Raw genomic sequence first — 20,234 nt, 5'->3', positions numbered from 1 at the left:
TACGTGACGAGTGTGACGTTAGGAAAACATTAGGCAACATGGAGAGATTCTGTATGGGACCACCCAACCCAAACGAGTACTGTGTGACGTGCTGCCCGGCAAGTATTCACCGAAGCAGCCCGGCTAGCTCAGTCGGTAGAGCACGAGACTCTTAATCTCAGGGTCGTGGGTTCGAGCCCCACGCTGGGCGAAACGGAATTTTGTTCCGCTGCAGATGTAAATTACCGTTTTTCTGATTAACGTGATGTAATGGAAATAGCAACTTTAAACTTTGCCTGCGTCTCTGTCAGTCGCAAGGAAACTGTATTTGAAGGTGAAGGTGATTTTGCAGACATGTGTGAAAGACATGTTCTGAAATGCAAGTGTTGTTGTTTGGAGAGGACATCGGTTACGTGTCAGATGTGTAGCCAAGCAATAATGGGTCGCCATTGCTGCAAATATTAGTCGGTAATATGAAGTGTTGTCAGCTGAAGTCTGATGATCCAGACGACCGTAAGGACGAAGTACGCAAAGGTACCGCTAGGCCGCGCCTCTTTAACTCAGTGGTAGAGCACTGGACTAGTAAACCAAGGGTCGTGAGTTCCATCCTCAAAGGAAGAAGTCGAATTTTGGAAATCAGTTGCGCGTCGTGGCCGTATAGCAAACAGTATCTGTGATGACGAACAATTAGCGACATGCCTTTTATTAAGAATTACTCTCAGATGTGATTAAGGCGAATGGCGCAGATAAAGCCTTTGCCAAAGCGGTTCAGCATAAGGTGGGACGAGGCAGTCTGAATTACATTTTATAGATGTATTTCTCACATATGTCAGAGCCTCTCGCGGTCGTCGTCGTCGTCGTCGTCGTCGTCGCCGCCGCCGCTTCTGCAGAAGTAGCAAATGGCCATCGTGGCAAATGCGGCGAGGCACGCCCTGCCTTCGATTCCGTATGCACAAAGTGTGTGGTCTTGTTTCCCAGTCTATATTTGGTCGGTCACGTAAGAGGTTGAATGTAACGAATGGGTGGGAAAGAGCAAGGGCAGCGGCTGTGTAGAACGAAAACACAAATAATCAGGGGTGTGAGCGTTTCGAGATGAGTCATATACAAGTTGCACTTGGTCGTCAGTGACTGTGTGGCCTAATAGATAAGGCGTCGGACTTCGGATCTGAAGATTACAGGTTCGAATGCTGTCACGCTCGTGTTTTATCAGTTCTGAAAAGAAAAATACCGTTTTAATGTAGCATTTGAGCAGTACGAAACCGTCTGAATGTTGCTGTTGACCATTTTCTGCTTGGAGATGCTCTTGAGCTTGAAACACACACTACAAGACCGGTGTTAACTAGCGAAATGGTCGGCAGAGTGCCGTCACCGCGAGTTTCCACTGGCACTTGCACATCTAAAACAACGTCGGAAAGTAACTCGTTCGCCTTTTGAGTCACATCAAGTATGAGTGGTTATTTTGACGCCACTAGCTCTGCAGGTTGTCATGCAATTCCTTACCTCTCAGAAATGATTATGAAATAAAAGTGAAGTACGTGACGAGTGTGACGTTAGGAAAACATTAGGCAACATGGAGAGATTCTGTATGGGACCACCCAACCCAAACGAGTACTGTGTGACGTGCTGCCCGGCAAGTATTCACCGAAGCAGCCCGGCTAGCTCAGTCGGTAGAGCATGAGACTCTTAATCTCAGGGTCGTGGGTTCGAGCCCCACGCTGGGCGAAACGGAATTTTGTTCCGCTGCAGATGTAAATTACCGTTTTTCTGATTAACGTGATGTAATGGAAATAGCAACTTTAAACTTTGCCTACGTCTCTGTCAGTCGCAAGGAAACTGTATTTGAAGGTGAAGGTGATTTTGTAGACATGTGTGAAAGACATGTTCTGAAATGCAAGTGTTGTTGTTTGGAGAGGACATCGGTTACGTGTCAGATGTGTAGCCAAGCAATAATGGGTCGCCATTGCTGCAAATATTAGTCGGTAATATGAAGTGTTGTCAGCTGAAGTCTGATGATCCAGACGACCGTAAGGACGAAGTACGCAAAGGTACCGCTAGGCCGCGCCTCTTTAACTCAGTGGTAGAGCACTGGACTAGTAAACCAAGGGTCGTGAGTTCCATCCTCAAAGGAAGAAGTCGAATTTTGGAAATCAGTTGCGCGTCGTGGCCGTATAGCAAACAGTATCTGTGATGACGAACAATTAGCGACATGCCTTTTATTAAGAATTCCTCTCAGATGTGATTAAGGCGAATGGCGCAGATAAAGCCTTTGCCAAAGCGGTTCAGCATAAGGTGGGACGAGGCAGTCTGAATTACATTTTATAGATGTATTTCTCACATATGTCAGAGCCTCTCGCGGTCGTCGTCGTCGTCGTCGTCGTCGTCGTCGTCGTCGTCGTCGTCGCCGCCGCTTCTGCAGAAGTAGCAAATGGCCATCGTGGCAAATGCGGCGAGGCACGCACTGCCTTCGATTCCGTATGCACGAAGTGTGTGGTCTTGTTTCCCAGTCTATATTTGGTCGGTCACGTAAGAGGTTGAATGTAACGAATGGGTGGGAAAGAGCAAGGGCAGCGGCTGTGTAGAACGAAAACACAAATAATCAGGGGTGTGAGCGTTTCGAGATGAGTCATATACAAGTTGCACTTGGTCGTCAGTGACTGTGTGGCCTAATAGATAAGGCGTCGGACTTCGGATCTGAAGATTACAGGTTCGAATGCTGTCACGCTCGTGTTTTATCAGTTCTGAAAAAGAAACATACCGTTTTAATGTAGCATTTGAGCAGTACGAAACCGTCTGAATGTTGCTGTTGACCATTTTCTGCTTGGAGATGCTCTTGAGCTTGAAACACACACTACAAGACCGGTGTTAACTAGCGAAATGGTCGGCAGAGTGCCGTCACCGCGAGTTTCCACTGGCACTTGCACATCTAAAACAACGTCGGAAAGTAACTCGTTCGCCTTTTGAGTCACATCAAGTATGAGTGTTAATTTTGACGCCACTAGCTCTGCAGGTTGCCATGCAATTCCTTTCCCTCTCAGAAATGATTATGAAATAAAAGTGAAGTACGTGACGAGTGTGACGTTAGGAAAACATTAGGCAACATGGAGAGCTTCTGTATGGGACCACCCAACCCAAACGAGTACTGTGTGACGTGCTGCCCGGCAAGTATTCACCGAAGCAGCCCGGCTAGCTCCGTCGGTAGAGCATGAGACTCTTAATCTCAGGGTCGTGGGTTCGAGCCCTACGCTGGGCGAAACGGAATTTTGTTCCGCTGCAGATGTAAATTACCGTTTTTCTGATTAACGTGATGTAATGGAAATAGCAACTTTAAACTTTGCCTACGTCTCTGTCAGTCGCAAGGAAACTGTATTTGAAGGTGAAGGTGATTTTGTAGACATGTGTGAAAGACATGTTCTGAAATGCAAGTGTTGTTGTTTGGAGAGGACATCGGTTACGTGTCAGATGTGTAGCCAAGCAGTAATGGGTCGCCATAGCTGCAAATATTAGTCGGTAATATGAAGTGTTGTCAGCTGAAGTCTGATGATCCAGACGACCGTAAGGACGAAGTACGCAAAGGTACCGCTAGGCCGCGCCTCTTTAGCTCAGTGGTAGAGCACTGGACTAGTAAACCAAGGGTCGTGAGTTGCATCCTCAAAGGAAGAAGTCGAATTTTGGAAATCAGTTGCGCGTCGTGGCGGTATAACAAACAGTATCTGTGATGACGAACAATTAGCGACATGCCTTTTATTAAGAATTACTCTCAGATGTGATTAAGGCGAATGGCGCAGATAAAGCCTTTGCCAAAGCGGTTCAGCATAAGGTGGGACGAGGCAGTCTGAATTACATTTTATAGATGTATTTCTCACATATGTCAGAGCCTCTCGCGGTCGTCGTCGTCGTCGTCGTCGTCGTCGTCGTCGTCGCCGCCGCCGCCGCTTCTGCAGAAGTAGCAAATGGCCATCGTGGCAAATGCGGCGAGGCACACCCTGCCTTCGATTCCGTATGCACGAAGTGTGTGGTCTTGTTTTCCAGTCTATATTTGGTCGGTCACGTAAGAGGTTGAATGTAACGAATGGGTGGGAAAGAGCAAGGGCAGCGGCTGTGTAGAACGAAAACACAAATAATCAGGGGTGTGAGCGTTTCGAGATGAGTCATATACAAGTTGCACTTGGTCGTCAGTGACTGTGTGGCCTAATAGATAAGGCGTCGGACTTCGGATCTGAAGATTACAGGTTCGAATGCTGTCACGCTCGTGTTTTATCAGTTCTGAAAAAGAAACATACCGTTTTAATGTAGCATTTGAGCAGTACGAAACCGTCTGAATGTTGCTGTTGACCATTTTCTGCTTGGAGATGCTCTTGAGCTTGAAACACACACTACAAGACCGGTGTTAACTAGCGAAATGGTCGGCAGAGTGCCGTCACCGCGAGTTTCCACTGGCACTTGCACATCTAAAACAACGTCGGAAAGTAACTCGTTCGCCTTTTGAGTCACATCAAGTATGAGTGTTAATTTTGACGCCACTAGCTCTGCAGGTTGTCATGCAATTCCTTAGCTCTCAGAAATGATTATGAAATAAAAGTGAAGTACGTGACGAGTGTGACGTTAGGAAAACATTAGGCAACATGGAGAGATTCTGTATGGCACCACCCAACCCAAACGAGTACTGTGTGACGTGCTGCCCGGCAAGTGTTCACCGAAGCAGCCCGGCTAGCTCAGTCGGTAGAGCATGAGACTCTTAATCTCAGGGTCGTGGGTTCGAGCCCCACGCTGGGCGAAACGGAATTTTGTTCCGCTGCAGATGTAAATTACCGTTTTTCTGATTAACGTGATGTAATGGAAATAGCAACTTTAAACTTTGCCTACGTCTCTGTCAGTCGCAAGGAAACTGTATTTGAAGGTGAAGGTGATTTTGTAGACATGTGTGAAAGACATGTTCTGAAATGCAAGTGTTGTTGTTTGGAGAGGACATCGGTTACGTGTCAGATGTGTAGCCAAGCAGTAATGGGTCGCCATAGCTGCAAATATTAGTCGGTAATATGAAGTGTTGTCAGCTGAAGTCTGATGATCCAGACGACCGTAAGGACGAAGTACGCAAAGGTACCGCTAGGCCGCGCCTCTCTAACACAGTGGTAGAGCACTGGACTTGTAAACCAAGGGTCGTGAGTTCCATCCTCAAAGGAAGAAGTCGAATTTTGGAAATCAGTTGCGCGTCGTGGCCGTATAGCAAACAGTATCTGTGATGACGAACAATTAGCGACATGCCTTTTATTAAGAATTACTCTCAGATGTGATTAAGGCGAATGGCGCAGATAAAGCCTTTGCCAAAGCGGTTCAGCATAAGGTGGGACGAGGCAGTCTGAATTACATTTTATAGATGTATTTCTCACATATGTCAGAGCCTCTCGCGGTCGTCGTCGTCGTCGTCGTCGTCGTCGTCGTCGTCGTCGTCGTCGTCGTCGCCGCCGCCGCCGCTTCTGCAGAAGTAGCAAATGGCCATCGTGGCAAATGCGGCGAGGCACGCCCTGCCTTCGATTCCGTATGCACGAAGTGTGTGGTCTTGTTTTCCAGTCTATATTTGGTCGGTCACGTAAGAGGTTGAATGTAACGAATGGGTGGGAAAGAGCAAGGGCAGCGGCTGTGTAGAACGAAAACACAAATAATCAGGGGTGTGAGCGTTTCGAGATGAGTCATATACAAGTTGCACTTGGTCGTCAGTGACTGTGTGGCCTAATAGATAAGGCGTCGGACTTCGGATCTGAAGATTACAGGTTCGAATGCTGTCACGCTCGTGTTTTATCAGTTCTGAAAAAGAAACATACCGTTTTAATGTAGCATTTGAGCAGTACGAAACCGTCTGAATGTTGCTGTTGACCATTTTCTGCTTGGAGATGCTCTTGAGCTTGAAACACACACTACAAGACCGGTGTTAACTAGCGAAATGGTCGGCAGAGTGCCGTCACCGCGAGTTTCCACTGGCACTTGCACATCTAAAACAACGTCGGAAAGTAACTCGTTCGCCTTTTGAGTCACATCAAGTATGAGTGTTAATTTTGACGCCACTAGCTCTGCAGGTTGTCATGCAATTCCTTACCTCTCAGAAATGATTATGAAATAAAAGTGAAGTACGTGACGAGTGTGACGTTAGGAAAACATTAGGCAACATGGAGAGATTCTGTATGGGACCACCCAACCCAAACGAGTACTGTGTGACGTGCTGCCCGGGAAGTATTCACCGAAGCAGCCCGGCTAGCTCAGTCGGTAGAGCAGGAGACTCTTAATCTCAGGGTCGTGGGTTCGATCCCCACGCTGGGCGAAACTGAATTTTGTTCCGCTGCAGATGTAAATTACCGTTTTTCTGATTAACGTGATGTAATGGAAATAGCAACTTTAAACTTTGCCTACGTCTCTGTCAGTCGCAAGGAAACTGTATTTGAAGGTGAAGGTGATTTTGTAGACATGTGTGAAAGACATGTTCTGAAATGCAAGTGTTGTTGTTTGGAGAGGACATCGGTTACGTGTCAGATGTGTAGCCAAGCAGTAATGGGTCGCCATAGCTGCAAATATTAGTCGGTAATATGAAGTGTTGTCAGCTGAAGTCTGATGATCCAGACGACCGTAAGGACGAAGTACGCAAAGGTACCGCTAGGCCGCGCCTCTTTAACTCAGTGGTAGAGCACTGGACTAGTAAACCAAGGGTCGTGAGTTCCATCCTCAAAGGAAGAAGTCGAATTTTGGAAATCAGTTGCGCGTCGTGGCCGTATAGCAAACAGTATCTGTGATGACGAACAATTAGCGACGTGCCTTTTATTAAGAATTACTCTCAGATGTGATTAAGGCGAATGGCGCAGATAAAGCCTTTGCCAAAGCGGTTCAGCATAAGGTGGGACGAGGCAGTCTGAATTACATTTTATAGATGTATTTCTCACATATGTCAGAGCCTCTCGCGGTCGTCGTCGTCGTCGTCGTCGTCGTCGTCGTCGTCGTCGTCGCCGCCGCTTCTGCAGAAGTAGCAAATGGCCATCGTGGCAAATGCGGCGAGGCACGCCCTGCCTTCGATTCCGTATGCACGAAGTGTGTGGTCTTGTTTTCCAGTCTATATTTGGTCGGTCACGTAAGAGGTTGAATGTAACGAATGGGTGGGAAAGAGCAAGGGCAGCGGCTGTGTAGAACGAAAACACATATTATCAGGGGTGTGAGCGTTTCGAGATGAGTCATATACAAGTTGCACTTGGTCGTCAGTGACTGTGTGGCCTAATAGATAAGGCGTCGGACTTCGGATCTGAAGATTACAGGTTCGAATGCTGTCACGCTCGTGTTTTATCAGTTCTGAAAAAGAAACATACCGTTTTAATGTAGCATTTGAGCAGTACGAAACCGTCTGAATGTTGCTGTAGACCATTTTCTGCTTGGAGATGCTCTTGAGCTTGAAACACACACTACAAGACCGGTGTTAACTAGCGAAATGGTCGGCAGAGTGCCGTCACCGCGAGTTTCCACTGGCACTTGCACATCTAAAACAACGTCGGAAAGTAACTCGTTCGCCTTTTGAGTCACATCAAGTATGAGTGTTAATTTTGACGCCACTAGCTCTGCATGTTGTCATGCAATTCCTTACCTCTCAGAAATGATTATGAAATAAAAGTGAAGTACGTGACGAGTGTGACGTTATGAAAACATTAGGCAACATGGAAAGATTCTGTATGGGACCACCCAACCCAAACGAGTACTGTGTGACGTGCTGCCCGGCAAGTATTCACCGAAGCAGCCCGGCTAGCTCAGTCGGTAGAGCATGAGACTCTTAATCTCAGGGTCGTGGTTTCGACCCCCACGCTGGGCGAAACGGAATTTTGTTCCGCTGCAGATGTAAATTACCGTTTTTCTGATTAACGTGATGTAATGGAAATAGCAACTTTAAACTTTGCCTACGTCTCTGTCAGTCGCAAGGAAACTGTATTTGAAGGTGAAGGTGATTTTGTAGACATGTGTGAAAGACATGTTCTGAAATGCAAGTGTTGTTGTTTGGAGAGGACATCGGTTACGTGTCAGATGTGTAGCCAAGCAGTAATGGGTCGCCATAGCTGCAAATATTAGTCGGTAATATGAAGTGTTGTCAGCTGAAGTCTGATGATCCAGACGACCGTAAGGACGAAGTACGCAAAGGTACCGCTAGGCCGCGCCTCTTTAACTCAGTGGTAGAGCACTGGACTAGTAAACCAAGGGTCGTGAGTTCCATCCTCAAAGGAAGAAGTCGAATTTTGGAAATCAGTTGCGCGTCGTGGCCGTATAGCAAACAGTATCTGTGATGACGAACAATTAGCGACATGCCTTTTATTAAGAATTACTCTCAGATGTGATTAAGGCGAATGGCGCAGATAAAGCCTTTGCCAAAGCGGTTCAGCATAAGGTGGGACGAGGCAGTCTGAATTACATTTTATAGATGTATTTCTCACATATGTCAGAGCCTCTCGCGGTCGTCGTCGTCGGCGTCGTCGTCGTCGCCGCCGCCGCCGCTTCTGCAGAAGTAGCAAATGGCCATCGTGGCAAATGCGGCGAGGCACGCCCTGCCTTCGATTCCGTATGCACGAAGTGTGTGGTCTTGTTTTCCAGTCTATATTTGGTCGGTCACGTAAGAGGTTGAATGTAACGAATGGGTGGGAAAGAGCAAGGGCAGCGGCTGTGTAGAACGAAAACACAAATAATCAGGGGTGTGAGCGTTTCGAGATGAGTCATATACAAGTTGCACTTGGTCGGCAGTGACTGTGTGGCCTAATAGATAAGGCATCGGACTTCGGATCTGAAGATTACAGGTTCGAATGCTGTCACGCTCGTGTTTTATCAGTTCTGAAAAAGAAAAATACCGTTTTAATGTAGCATTTGAGCAGTACGAAACCGTCTGAATGTTGCTGTTGACCATTTTCTGCTTGGAGATGCTGTTGAGCTTGAAACACACACTACAAGACCGGTGTTAACTAGCGAAATGGTCGGCAGAGTGCCGTCACCGCGAGTTTCCACTGGCACTTGCACATCTAAAACAACGTCGGAAAGTAACTCGTTCGCCTTTTGAGTCACATCAAGTATGAGTGTTAATTTTGACGCCACTAGCTCTGCAGGTTGTCATGCAATTCCTTACCTCTCAGAAATGATTATGAAATAAAAGTGAAGTACGTGACGAGTGTGACGTTAGGAAAACATTAGGCAGCATGGAGAGATTCTGTATGGGACCACCCAACCCAAACGAGTACTGTGTGACGTGCTGCCCGGGAAGTATTCACCGAAGCAGCCCGGCTAGCTCAGTCGGTAGAGCATGAGACTCTTAATCTCAGGGTCGTGGGTTCGAGCCCCACGCTGGGCGAAACGGAATTTTGCTCCGCTGCAGATGTAAATTACCGTTTTTCTGATTAACGTGATGTAATGGAAATAGCAACTTTAAACTTTGCCTACGTCTCTGTCAGTCGCAAGGAAACTGTATATGAAGGTGAAGGTGATTTTGTAGACATGTGTGAAAGACATGTTCTGAAATGCAAGTGTTGTTGTTTGGAGAGGACATCGGTTACGTGTCAGATGTGTAGCCAAGCAGTAATGGGTCGCCATAGCTGCAAATATTAGTCGGTAATATGAAGTGTTGTTAGCTGAAGTCTGATGATCCAGACGACCGTAAGGACGAAGTACGCAAAGGTACCGCTAGGCCGCGCCTCTTTAACTCAGTGGTAGAGCACTGGACTAGTAAACCAAGGGTCGTGAGTTCCATCCTCAAAGGAAGAAGTCGAATTTTGGAAATCAGTTGCGCGTCGTGGCCGTATAGCAAACAGTATCTGTGATGACGAACAATTAGCGACATGCCTTTTATTAAGAATTACTCTCAGATGTGATTAAGGCGAATGGCGCAGATAAAGCCTTTGCCAAAGCGGTTCAGCATAAGGTGGGACGAGGCAGTCTGAATTACATTTTATAGATGTATTTCTCACATATGTCAGAGCCTCTCGCGGTCGTCGTCGTCGTCGCCGCCGCCGCCGCTTCTGCAGAAGTAACAAATGGCCATCGTGGCAAATGCGGCGGGGCACGCCCTGCCTTCGATTCCGTATGCACGAAGTGTGTGGTCTTGTTTTCCAGTCTATATTTGGTCGGTCACGTAAGAGGTTGCATGTAACGAATGGGTGGGAAAGAGCAAGGGCAGCGGCTGTGTAGAACGAAAACACAAATTATCAGGGGTGTGAGCGTTTCGAGATGAATCATATACAAGTTGCACTTGGTCGTGAGTGACTGTGTGGCCTAATAGATAAGGCGTCGGACTTCGGATCTGAAGATTACAGGTTCGAATGCTGTCACGCTCGTGTTTTATCAGTTCTGAAAAAGAAACATACCGTTTTAATGTAGCATTTGAGCAGTACGAAACCGTCTGAATGTTGCTGTTGACCATTTTCTGCTTGGAGATGCTCTTGAGCTTGAAACACACACTACAAGACCGGTGTTAACTAGCGAAATGGTCGGCAGAGTGCCATCACCGCGAGTTTCCACTGGCACTTACACATCTAAAACAACGTCAGAAAGTAACCCGTTCGCCTTTTGAGTCACATCAAGTATGAGTGTTAATTTTGACGCCACTAGCTCTGCAGGTTGTCATGCAATTCCTTACCTCTCAGAAATGATTATGAAATAAAAGTGAAGTACGTGACGTTAGGAAAACATTAGGCAACATGGAGAGATTCTGTATGGGACCACCCAACCCAAACGAGTACTGTGTGACGTGCTGCACGGCAAGTATTCACCGAAGCAGCCTGGCTAGCTCAGTCGGTAGAGCATGAGACTCTTAATCTCAGGGTCGTGGGTTCGAGCCCCACGCTGGGCGAAACGGAATTTTGTTCCGCTGCAGATGTAAATTACCGTTTTTCTGATTAACGTGATGTAATGGAAATAGCAACTTTAAACTTTGCCTACGTCTCTGTCAGTCGCAAGGAAACTGTATTTGAAGGTGAAGGTGATTTTGTAGACATGTGTGAAAGACATGTTCTGAAATGCAAGTGTTGTTGTTTGGAGAGGACATCGGTTACGTGTCAGATGTGTAGCCAAGCAGTAATGGGTCGCCATAGCTGCAAATATTAGTCGGTAATATGAAGTGTTGTCAGCTGAAGCCTGATGATCCAGACGAAGTACGCAAAGGTACCGCTAGGCCGCGCCTCTTTAGCTCAGTGGTAGAGCACTGGACTAGTAAACCAAGGGTCGTGAGTTGCATCCTCAAAGGAAGAAGTCGAATTTTGGAAATAAGTGGCGCGTCGTGGCCGTATAGCAAACAGTATCTGTGATGACGAACAATAAGCGACATGCCTTTTATTAAGAATTACTCTCAGATGTGATTAAGGCGAATGGCGCAGATAAAGCCTTTGCCAAAGCGGTTCAGCATAAGGTGGGACGAGGCAGTCTGAATTACATTTTATAGATGTATTTCTCACATATGTCAGAGCCTCTCGCGGTCGTCGTCGTCGTCGTCGTCGTCGTCGTCGTCGTCGTCGCCGCCGCCGCCGCTTCTGCAGAAGTAGCAAATGGCCATCGTGGCAAATGCGGCGAGGCACGCCCTGCCTTCGATTCCGTATGCACGAAGTGTGTGGTCTTGTTTTCCAGTCTATATTTGGTCGGTCACGTAAGAGGTTGAATGTGACGAATGGGTGGGAAAGAGCAAGGGCAGCGGCTGTGTAGAACGAAAACACAAATTATCAGGGGTGTGAGCGTTTCGAGATGAGTCATATACAAGTTGCACTTGGTCGTCAGTGACTGTGTGGCCTAATAGATAAGGCGTCGGACTTGGGATCTGAAGATTACAGGTTCGAATGCTGTCACGCTCGTGTTTTATTAGTTCTGAAAAAGAAACATACCGTTTTAATGTAGCATTTGAGCAGTACGAAACCGTCTGAATGTTGCTGTTGACCATTTTCTGCTTGGAGATGCTCTCGAGCTTGAAACACACACTACAAGACCGGTGTTAACTAGCGAAATGGTCGGCAGAGTGCCGTCACCGCGAGTTTCCACTGGCACTTGCACATCTAAAACAATGTCGGAAAGTAAATCGTTCGCCTTTTGAGTCACATCAAGTATGAGTGTTAATTTTGACGCCACTAGCTCTGCAGGTTGTCATGCAATTCCTTACCTCTCAGAAATGATTCTGAAATAAAAGTGAAGTACGTGACGAGTGTGACGTTAGAAAAACATTAGGCAACATGGAGAGATTCTGTATGGGACCACCCAACCCAAACGAGTACTGTGTGACGTGCTGCCCCGCAAGTATTCACCGAAGCAGCCCGGCTAGCTCAGTCGGTAGAGCATGAGACTCTTATTCTCAGGGTCGTGGGTTCGAGCCCCACGCTGGGCAAAACCGAATTTTGTTCCGCTGCAGATGTAAATTACCGTTTTTCTGATTAACGTGATGTAATGGAAATAGCAACTTTAAACTTTGCCTACGTCTCTGTCTGTCGCAAGGAAACTGTATTTGAAGGTGAAGGTGATTTTGTAGACATGTGTGAAAGACATGTTCTGAAATGCAAGTGTTGTTGTTTGGAGAGGACATCGGTTACGTGTCAGATGTGTAGCCAAGCAGTAATGGGTCGCCATAGCTGCAAATATTAGTCGGTAATATGAAGTGTTGTCAGCTGAAGTCTGATGATCCAGACGACCGTAAGGACGAAGTACGCAAAGGTACCACTAGGCCGCGCCTCTTTAGCTCAGTGGTAGAGCACTGGACTAGTAAACCAAGGGTCGTGAGTTCCATCCTCAAAGGAAGAAGTCGAATTTTGGAAATCAGTTGCGCGTCGTGGCCGTATAGCAAACAGTATCTGTGATGACGAACAATTAGCGACATGCCTTTTATTAAGAATTACTCTCAGATGTGATTAAGGCGAATGGCGCAGATAAAGCCTTTGCCAAAGCGGTTCAGCATAAGGTGGGACGAAGCAGTCTGAATTAGATTTTATAGATGTATTTCTCACATATGTCAGATCCCCTCGCGGTCGTCGTCGTCGTCGTCGTCGTTGTCGTCGCCGCCGCCGCTTCTGCAGAAGTAGCAAATGGCCATCGTGGCAAATGCGGCGAGGCACGCCCTGCCTTCGATTCCGTATGCACGAAGTGTGTGGTCTTGTTTTCCAGTCTATATTTGGTCGGTCACGTAAGAGGTTGAATGTAACGAATGGGTGGGAAAGAGCAAGGGCAGCAGCTGTGTAAAACGAAAACACAAATTATCAGGGGTGTGAGCGTTTCGAGATGAATCATATACAAGTTGCACTTGGTCGTCGGTGACTGTGTGGCCTAATAGATAAGGCGTCGGACTTCGGATCTGAAGATTACAGGTTCGAATGCTGTCACGCTCGTGTTTTATCAGTTCTGAAAAAGAAACATACCGTTTTAATGTAGCATTTGAGCAGTACGAAACCGTCTGAATGTTGCTGTTGACCATTTTTTGCTTGGAGATGCTCTTGAGCTTGAAACACACACTACAAGACCGGTGTTAACTAGCGAAATGGTCGGCAGAGTGCCGTCACCGCGAGTTTCCACTGGCACTTGCACATCTAAAACAACGTCGGAAAGTAACTCGTTCGCCTTTTGAGTCACATCAAGTATGAGTGTTAATTTTGACGCCACTAGCTCTGCAGGTTGTCATGCAATTCCTTACCTCTCAGAAATGATTATGAAATAAAAGTGAAGTACGTGACGAGTGTGACGTTAGGAAAACATTAGGCAGCATGGAGAGATTCTGTATGGGACCACCCAACCCAAACGAGTACTGTGTGACGTGCTGCCCGGCAAGTATTCACCGAAGCAGCCCGGCTAGCTCAGTCGGTAGAGCATGAGACTCTTAATCTCAGGGTCGTGGGTTCGAGCCCCGCACTGGGCGAAACAGAATTTTGTTCCGCTGCAGATGTAAATTACCGTTTTTCTGATTAACGTGATGTAAGGGAAATAGCAACTTTAAACTTTGCCTACGTCTCTGTCAATCGCAAGGAAACTGTATTTGAAGGTGAAGGTGATTTTGTAGACATGTGTGAAAGACATGTTCTGAAATGCAAGTGTTGTTGTTTGGAGAGGACATCGGTTACGTGTCAGATGTGTAGCCAAGCAGTAATGGGTCGCCATAGCTGCAAATATTAGCCGGTAATATGAAGTGTTGTCAGCTGAAGTCTGATGATCCAGACTACCGTGAGGACGAATTATGCAAATGTACCGCTAGGCAGCGCCTCTTTAGCTCAGTGGTAGAGCACTGGACTAGTAAACCAAGGGTCGTGAGTTCCATCCTCAAAGGAAGAAATCGAATTTTGGAAATCAGTTGCGCGTCGTGGCCGTATAGCAAACAGTATCTGTGATGACGAACAATTAGCGACATGCCTTTTATTAAGAATTACTCTCAGATGTGATTAAGGCGAATGGCGCAGATAAAGCCTTTGCCAAAGCGGTTCAGCATAAGGTGGGACGAGGCAGTCTGAATTACATTTTATAGATGTATTTCTCACATATGTCAGAGCCTCTCGCGGTCGTCGTCGTCGTCGCCGCCGCCGCCGCTTCTGCAGAAGTACCAAATGGCCATCGTGGCAAATGCGGCGAGGCACGCCCTGCCTTCGATTCCGTATGCACGAAGTGTGTGGTCTTGTTTTCCAGTCTATATTTGGTCGGTCACGTAAGAGGTTGAATGTAACGAATGGGTGGGAAAGAGCAAGGGCAGCGGCTGTGTAGAACGAAAACACAAATTATCAGGGGTGTGAGCGTTTCGAGATGAGTCATATACAAGTTGCACTTGGTCGTCAGTGACTGTGTGGCCTAATAGATAAGGCGTCGGACTTCGGATCTGAAGATTACAGGTTCGAATGCTGTCACGCTCGTGTTTTATCAGTTCTGAAAAAGAAACATACCGTTTTAATGTAGCATTTGAGCAGTACGAAACCGTCTGAATGTTGCTGTTGACCATTTTCTGCTTGGAGATGCTGTTGAGCTTGAAACACACTTCACAAGACCGGTGTTAACTAGCGAAATGGTCGGCAGAGTGCCGTCACCGCGAGTTTCCACTGGCACTTGCACATCTAAAACAACGTCGGAAAGTAACTCGTTCGCCTTTTGAGTCACATCAAGTATGAGTGTTAATTTTGACGCCACTAGCTCTGCAGGTTGTCATGCAATTCCTTACCTCTCAGAAATGATTATGAAATAAAAGTGAAGTACGTGACGAGTGTGACGTTAGGAAAACATTAGGCAACATGGAGAGATTCTGTATGGGACCACCCAACCCAAACGAGTACTGTGTGACGTGCTGCCCGGCAAGTATTCACCGAAGCAGCCCGGCTAGCTCAGTCGGTAGAGCATGAGACTCTTAACCTCAGGGTCGTGGGTTCGAGCCCCACGCTGGGCGAAACTGAATTTTGTTCCGCTGCAGATGTAAATTACCGTTTTTCTGATTAACGTGATGTAATGGAAATAGCAACTTTAAACTTTGCCTACGTCTCTGTCAGTCGCAAGGAAACTGTATTTGAAGGTGAAGGTGATTTTGTAGACATGTGTGAAAGACATGTTCTGAAATGCAAGTGTTGTTGTTTGGAGAGGACATCGGTTACGTGTCAGATGTGTAGCCAAGCAGTAATGGGTCGCCATTGCTGCAAATATTAGTCGGTAATATGAAGTGTTGTCAGCTGAAGTCTGATGATCCAGACGACCGTGAGGACGAAGATCGCAAAGGTACCGCTAGGCCGCGCCTCTTTAACTCAGTGGTAGAGCACTGGACTAGTAAACCAAGGGTCGTGAGTTCCATCCTCAAAGGAAGAAGTCGAATTTTGGAAATCAGTTGCGCGTCGTGGCCGTATAGCAAACAGTATCTGTGATGACGAACAATTAGCGACATGCCTTTTATTAAGAATTACTCTCAGATGTGATTAAGGCGAATGGCGCAGATAAAGCCTTTGCCAAAGCGGTTCAGCATAAGGTGGGACGAGGCAGTCTGAATTACATTTTATAGATGTATTTCTCACATATGTCAGAGCCTCTCGCGGTCGTCGTCGTCGTCGCCGCCGCCGCCGCCGCCGCCGCCGCCGCTTCTGCAGAAGTAGCAAATGGCCATCGTGGCAAATGCGGCGAGGCACGCCCTGCCTTCGATTCCGTATGCACAAAGTGTGTGGTCTTGTTTCCCAGTCTATATTTAGTCGGTCACGTAAGAGGTTGAATGTAACGAATGGGTGGGAAAGAGCAAGGGCAGCGGCTGTGTAGATCGAAAACACAAATTATCAGGGGTGTGAGCGTTTCGAGATGAGTCATATACAAGTTGCACTTGGTCGTCAGTGACTGTGTGGCCTAATAGATAAGGCGTCGGACTTCGGATCTGAAGATTACAGGTTCGAATGCTGTCACGCTCGTGTTTTATCAGTTCTGAAAAAGAAACATACCGTTTTAATGTAGCATTTGAGCAGTACGAAACCGTCTGAATGTTGCTGTTGACCATTTTCTGCTTGGAGATGCTCTTGAGCTTGAAACACACACTACAAGACCGGTGTTAACTAGCGAAATGGTCGGCAGAGTGCCGTCACCGCGAGTTTCCACTGGCACTTGCACATCTAAAACAACGTCGGAAAGTAACTCGTTCGCCTTTTGAGTCACATCAAGTATGAGTGTTAATTTTGACGCCACTAGCTCTGCAGGTTGTCATGCAATTCCTTACCTCTCAGAAATGATTATGAAATAAAAGTGAAGTACGTGACGAGTGTGACGTTAGGAAAACATTAGGCAACATGGAGAGATTCTGTATGGGACCACCCAACCCAAAGGAGTACTGTGTGACGTGCTGCCCGGCAAGTATTCACCGAAGCAGCCCGGCTAGCTCAGTCGGTAGAGCATGAGACTCTTAATCTCAGGGTCGTGGGTTCGAGCCCCACGCTGGGCGAAACGGAATTTTGTTCCGCTGCAGATGTAAATTACCGTTTTTCTGATTAACGTGATGTAATGGAAATAGCAACTTTTAACTTTGCCTACGTCTCTGTCAGTCGCAAGGAAACTGTATTTGAAGGTGAAGGTGATTTTGTAGACATGTGTGAAAGACATGTTCTGAAATGCAAGTGTTGTTGTTTGGAGAGGACATCGGTTACGTGTCAGATGTTTAGCCAAGCAGTAATGGGTCGCCATAGCTGCAAATATTAGTCGGTAATATGAAGTGTTGTCAGCTGAAGTCTGATGATCCAGACGACCGTAAGGACGAAGTACGCAAAGGTACCGCTAGGCCGCGCCTCTTTAGCTCAGTGGTAGAGCACTGGACTAGTAAACCAAGGGTCGTGAGTTGCATCCTCAAAGGAAGAAGTCGAATTTTGGAAATCAGTTGCGCGTCGTGGACGTATAGCAAACAGTATCTGTGATGACGAACAATTAGCGACATGCCTTTTATTAAGAATTACTCTCAGATGTGATTAAGGCGAATGGCGCAGATAAAGCCTTTGCCAAAGCGGTTCAGCATAAGGTGGGACGAGGCAGTCTGAATTACATTTTATAGATGTATTTCTCACATATGTCAGAGCCTCTCGCGGTCGTCGTCGTCGTCGCCGCCGCCGCCGCCGCCGCCGCCGCCGCCGCCGCCGCTTCTGCAGAAGTAGCAAATGGCCATCGTGGCAAATGCGGCGAGGCACGCCCTGCCTTCGATTCCGTATGCACAAAGTGTGTGGTCTTGTTTCCCAGTCTATATTTAGTCGGTCACGTAAGAGGTTGAATGTAACGAATGGGTGGGAAAGAGCAAGGGCAGCGGCTGTGTAGAACGAAAACACAAATTATCAGGGGTGTGAGCGTTTCGAGATGAGTCATATACGAGTTGCACTTGGTCGTCAGTGACTGTGTGGCCTAATAGATAAGGCGTCGGACTTCGGATCTGAAGATTACAGGTTCGAATGCTGTCACGCTCGTGTTTTATCAGTTCTGAAAGAGAAACATACCGTTTTAATGTAGCATTTGAGCAGTACGAAACCGTCTGAATGTTGCTGTTGACCATTTTCTGCTTGGAGATGCTCTTGAGCTTGAAACACACACTACAAGACCCGTGTTAACTAGCGAAATGGTCGGCAGAGTGCCGTCACCGCGAGTTTCCACTGGCACTTGCACATCTAAAACAACGTCGGAAAGTAACTCGTTCGCCTTTTGAGTCACATCAAGTATGAGTGTTAATTTTGACGCCACTAGCTCTGCAGGCTGTCATGCAATTCCTTACCTCTCAGAAATGATTATGAAATAAAAGTGAAGTACGTGACGAGTGTGACGTTAGGAAAACATTAGGCAACATGGAGAGATTCTGTATGGGACCACCCAACCCAAACGAGTACTGTGTGACGTGCTGCCCGGCAAGTGTTCACCGAAGCAGCCCGGCTAGCTCACTCGGTAGAGCATGAGACTCTTAATCTCAGGGTCGTGGGTTCGAGCCCCACGCTGGGCGAAATGGAATTTTGTTCCGCTGCAGATGTAAATTACCGTTTTTCTGATTAACGTGATGTAATGGAAATAGCAACTTTAAACTTTGCCTACGTCTCTGTCGGTCGCAAGGAAACTGTATTTGAAGGTGAAGGTGATTTTGTAGACATGTGTGAAAGACATGTTCTGAAATGCAAGTGTTGTTGTTTGGAGAGGACATCGGTTACGTGTCAGATGTGTAGCCAAGCAGTAATGGGTCGCCATAGCTGCAAATATTAGCCGGTAATATGAAGTGTTGTCAGCTGAAGTCTGATGATCCAGACTACCGTAAGGACGAATTATGCAAATGTACCGCTAGGCAGCGCCTCTTTAGCTCAGTGGTAGAGCACTGGACTAGTAAACCAAGGGTCGTGAGTTCCATCCTCAAAAGAAAAAGTCGAATTTTGGAAATCAGTTGCGCGTCGTGGCCGTATAGCAAACAGTATCTGTGATGACGAACAATTAGCGACATGCCTTTTATTAAGAATTACTCTCAGATGTGATTAAGGCGAATGGCGCAGATAAAGCCTTTGCCAAAGCGGTTCAGCATAAGGTGGGACGAGGCAGTCTGAATTACATTTTATAGATGTATTTCTCACATATGTCAGAGCCTCTCGCGGTCGTCGTCGTCGTCGTCGTCGTCGCCGCCGCCGCCGCTTCTGCAGAAGTAGCAAATGGCCATCGTGGCAAATGCGGCGAGGCACGCCCTGCCTTCGATTCCGTATGCACGAAGTGTGTGGTCTTGATTCCCAGTCTATATTTGGTCGGTCACGTAAGAGGTTGAATGTAACGAATGGGTGGGAAAGAGCAAGGGCAGCGGCTGTGTAGAACGAAAACACAAATTATCAGGGGGGTGAGCGTTTCGAGATGAGTCATATACAAGTTGCACTTGGTCGTCAGTGACTGTGTGGCCTAATAGATAAGGCGTCGGACTTCGGATCTGAAGATTACAGGTTCGAATGCTGTCACGCTCGTGTTTTATCAGTTCTGAAAAAGAAACATACCGTTTTAATGTAGCATTTGAGCAGTACGAAACCGTCTGAATGTTGCTGTTGACCATTTTCTGCTTGGAGATGCTGTTGAGCTTGAAACACACACCACAAGACCGGTGTTAACTAGCGAAATGGTCGGCAGAGTGCCGTCACCGCGAGTTTCCACTGGCACTTGCACATCTAAAACAACGTCGGAAAGTAACTCGTTCGCCTTTTGAGTCACATCAAGTATGAGTGTTAATTTTGACGCCACTAGCTCTGCAGGTTGTCATGCAATTCCTTACCTCTCAGAAATGATTATGAAATAAAAGTGAAGTACGTGACATTAGGAAAACATTAGGCAACATGGAGAGATTCTGTATGGGACCACCCAACCCAAACGAGTACTGTGTGACGTGCTGCCCGGGAAGTATTCACCGAAGCAGCCCGGCTAGCTCAGTCGGTAGAGCATGAGACTCTTAATCTCAGGGTCGTGGGTTCGAGCCCCACGCTGGGCGAAACGGAATTTTGTTCCGCTGCAGATGTAAATTACCGTTTTTCTGATTAACGTGATGTAATGGAAATAGCAACTTTAAACTTTGCCTACGTCTCTGTCAGTCGCAAGGAAACTGTATTTGAAGGTGAAGGTGATTTTGTAGACATGTGTGAAAGACATGTTCTGAAATGCAAGTGTTGTTGTTTGGAGAGGACATCGGTTACGTGTCGGATGTGTAGCCAAGCAGTAATGGGTCGCCATAGCTGCAAATATTAGTCGGTAATATGAAGTGTTGTCAGCTGAAGTCTGATGATCCAGACGACCGTAAGGACGAAGTACGCAAAGGTACC

General features: G+C 47.0%; 14 non-coding genes across 14 annotated transcripts; all 14 read left to right on the top strand.

Moving 5' to 3' along the window:
- Positions 1–117: 117 nt before the first annotated feature.
- Trnak-cuu (transfer RNA lysine (anticodon CUU)) lies at positions 118–190 on the top strand. Its single transcript has one exon. It is a non-coding gene; the product is annotated as a tRNA-Lys (tRNA).
- Positions 191–1,628: 1,438 nt separating this feature from the next.
- Positions 1,629–1,701, top strand: Trnak-cuu (transfer RNA lysine (anticodon CUU)). The gene has a single exon. It is a non-coding gene; the product is annotated as a tRNA-Lys (tRNA).
- A 1,455-nt stretch (positions 1,702–3,156) lies between these two features.
- Positions 3,157–3,229, top strand: Trnak-cuu (transfer RNA lysine (anticodon CUU)). The gene has a single exon. It is a non-coding gene; the product is annotated as a tRNA-Lys (tRNA).
- A 1,451-nt stretch (positions 3,230–4,680) lies between these two features.
- On the top strand, positions 4,681–4,753 carry Trnak-cuu (transfer RNA lysine (anticodon CUU)). The gene has a single exon. It is a non-coding gene; the product is annotated as a tRNA-Lys (tRNA).
- A 1,466-nt stretch (positions 4,754–6,219) lies between these two features.
- Trnak-cuu (transfer RNA lysine (anticodon CUU)) lies at positions 6,220–6,292 on the top strand. The gene has a single exon. It is a non-coding gene; the product is annotated as a tRNA-Lys (tRNA).
- A 1,451-nt stretch (positions 6,293–7,743) lies between these two features.
- Trnak-cuu (transfer RNA lysine (anticodon CUU)) lies at positions 7,744–7,816 on the top strand. The gene has a single exon. It is a non-coding gene; the product is annotated as a tRNA-Lys (tRNA).
- Positions 7,817–9,258: 1,442 nt separating this feature from the next.
- Trnak-cuu (transfer RNA lysine (anticodon CUU)) lies at positions 9,259–9,331 on the top strand. The gene has a single exon. It is a non-coding gene; the product is annotated as a tRNA-Lys (tRNA).
- A 1,421-nt stretch (positions 9,332–10,752) lies between these two features.
- On the top strand, positions 10,753–10,825 carry Trnak-cuu (transfer RNA lysine (anticodon CUU)). The gene has a single exon. It is a non-coding gene; the product is annotated as a tRNA-Lys (tRNA).
- Positions 10,826–12,267: 1,442 nt separating this feature from the next.
- On the top strand, positions 12,268–12,340 carry Trnak-cuu (transfer RNA lysine (anticodon CUU)). Its single transcript has one exon. It is a non-coding gene; the product is annotated as a tRNA-Lys (tRNA).
- Positions 12,341–13,782: 1,442 nt separating this feature from the next.
- Positions 13,783–13,855, top strand: Trnak-cuu (transfer RNA lysine (anticodon CUU)). The gene has a single exon. It is a non-coding gene; the product is annotated as a tRNA-Lys (tRNA).
- Positions 13,856–15,285: 1,430 nt separating this feature from the next.
- On the top strand, positions 15,286–15,358 carry Trnak-cuu (transfer RNA lysine (anticodon CUU)). Its single transcript has one exon. It is a non-coding gene; the product is annotated as a tRNA-Lys (tRNA).
- Positions 15,359–16,803: 1,445 nt separating this feature from the next.
- Positions 16,804–16,876, top strand: Trnak-cuu (transfer RNA lysine (anticodon CUU)). Its single transcript has one exon. It is a non-coding gene; the product is annotated as a tRNA-Lys (tRNA).
- A 1,454-nt stretch (positions 16,877–18,330) lies between these two features.
- On the top strand, positions 18,331–18,403 carry Trnak-cuu (transfer RNA lysine (anticodon CUU)). The gene has a single exon. It is a non-coding gene; the product is annotated as a tRNA-Lys (tRNA).
- A 1,430-nt stretch (positions 18,404–19,833) lies between these two features.
- On the top strand, positions 19,834–19,906 carry Trnak-cuu (transfer RNA lysine (anticodon CUU)). The gene has a single exon. It is a non-coding gene; the product is annotated as a tRNA-Lys (tRNA).
- The last annotated feature ends 328 nt before the right edge of the window (positions 19,907–20,234 follow it).

This window comes from Schistocerca gregaria, chromosome 8 (assembly GCF_023897955.1).
Source record: "Schistocerca gregaria isolate iqSchGreg1 chromosome 8, iqSchGreg1.2, whole genome shotgun sequence".
In the NCBI taxonomy this organism is placed as follows: domain Eukaryota; kingdom Metazoa; phylum Arthropoda; class Insecta; order Orthoptera; family Acrididae; genus Schistocerca; species Schistocerca gregaria.
Note: the sequence above shows the minus strand (reverse complement) of the source record. Positions and strands in the feature narration are given on the sequence as shown.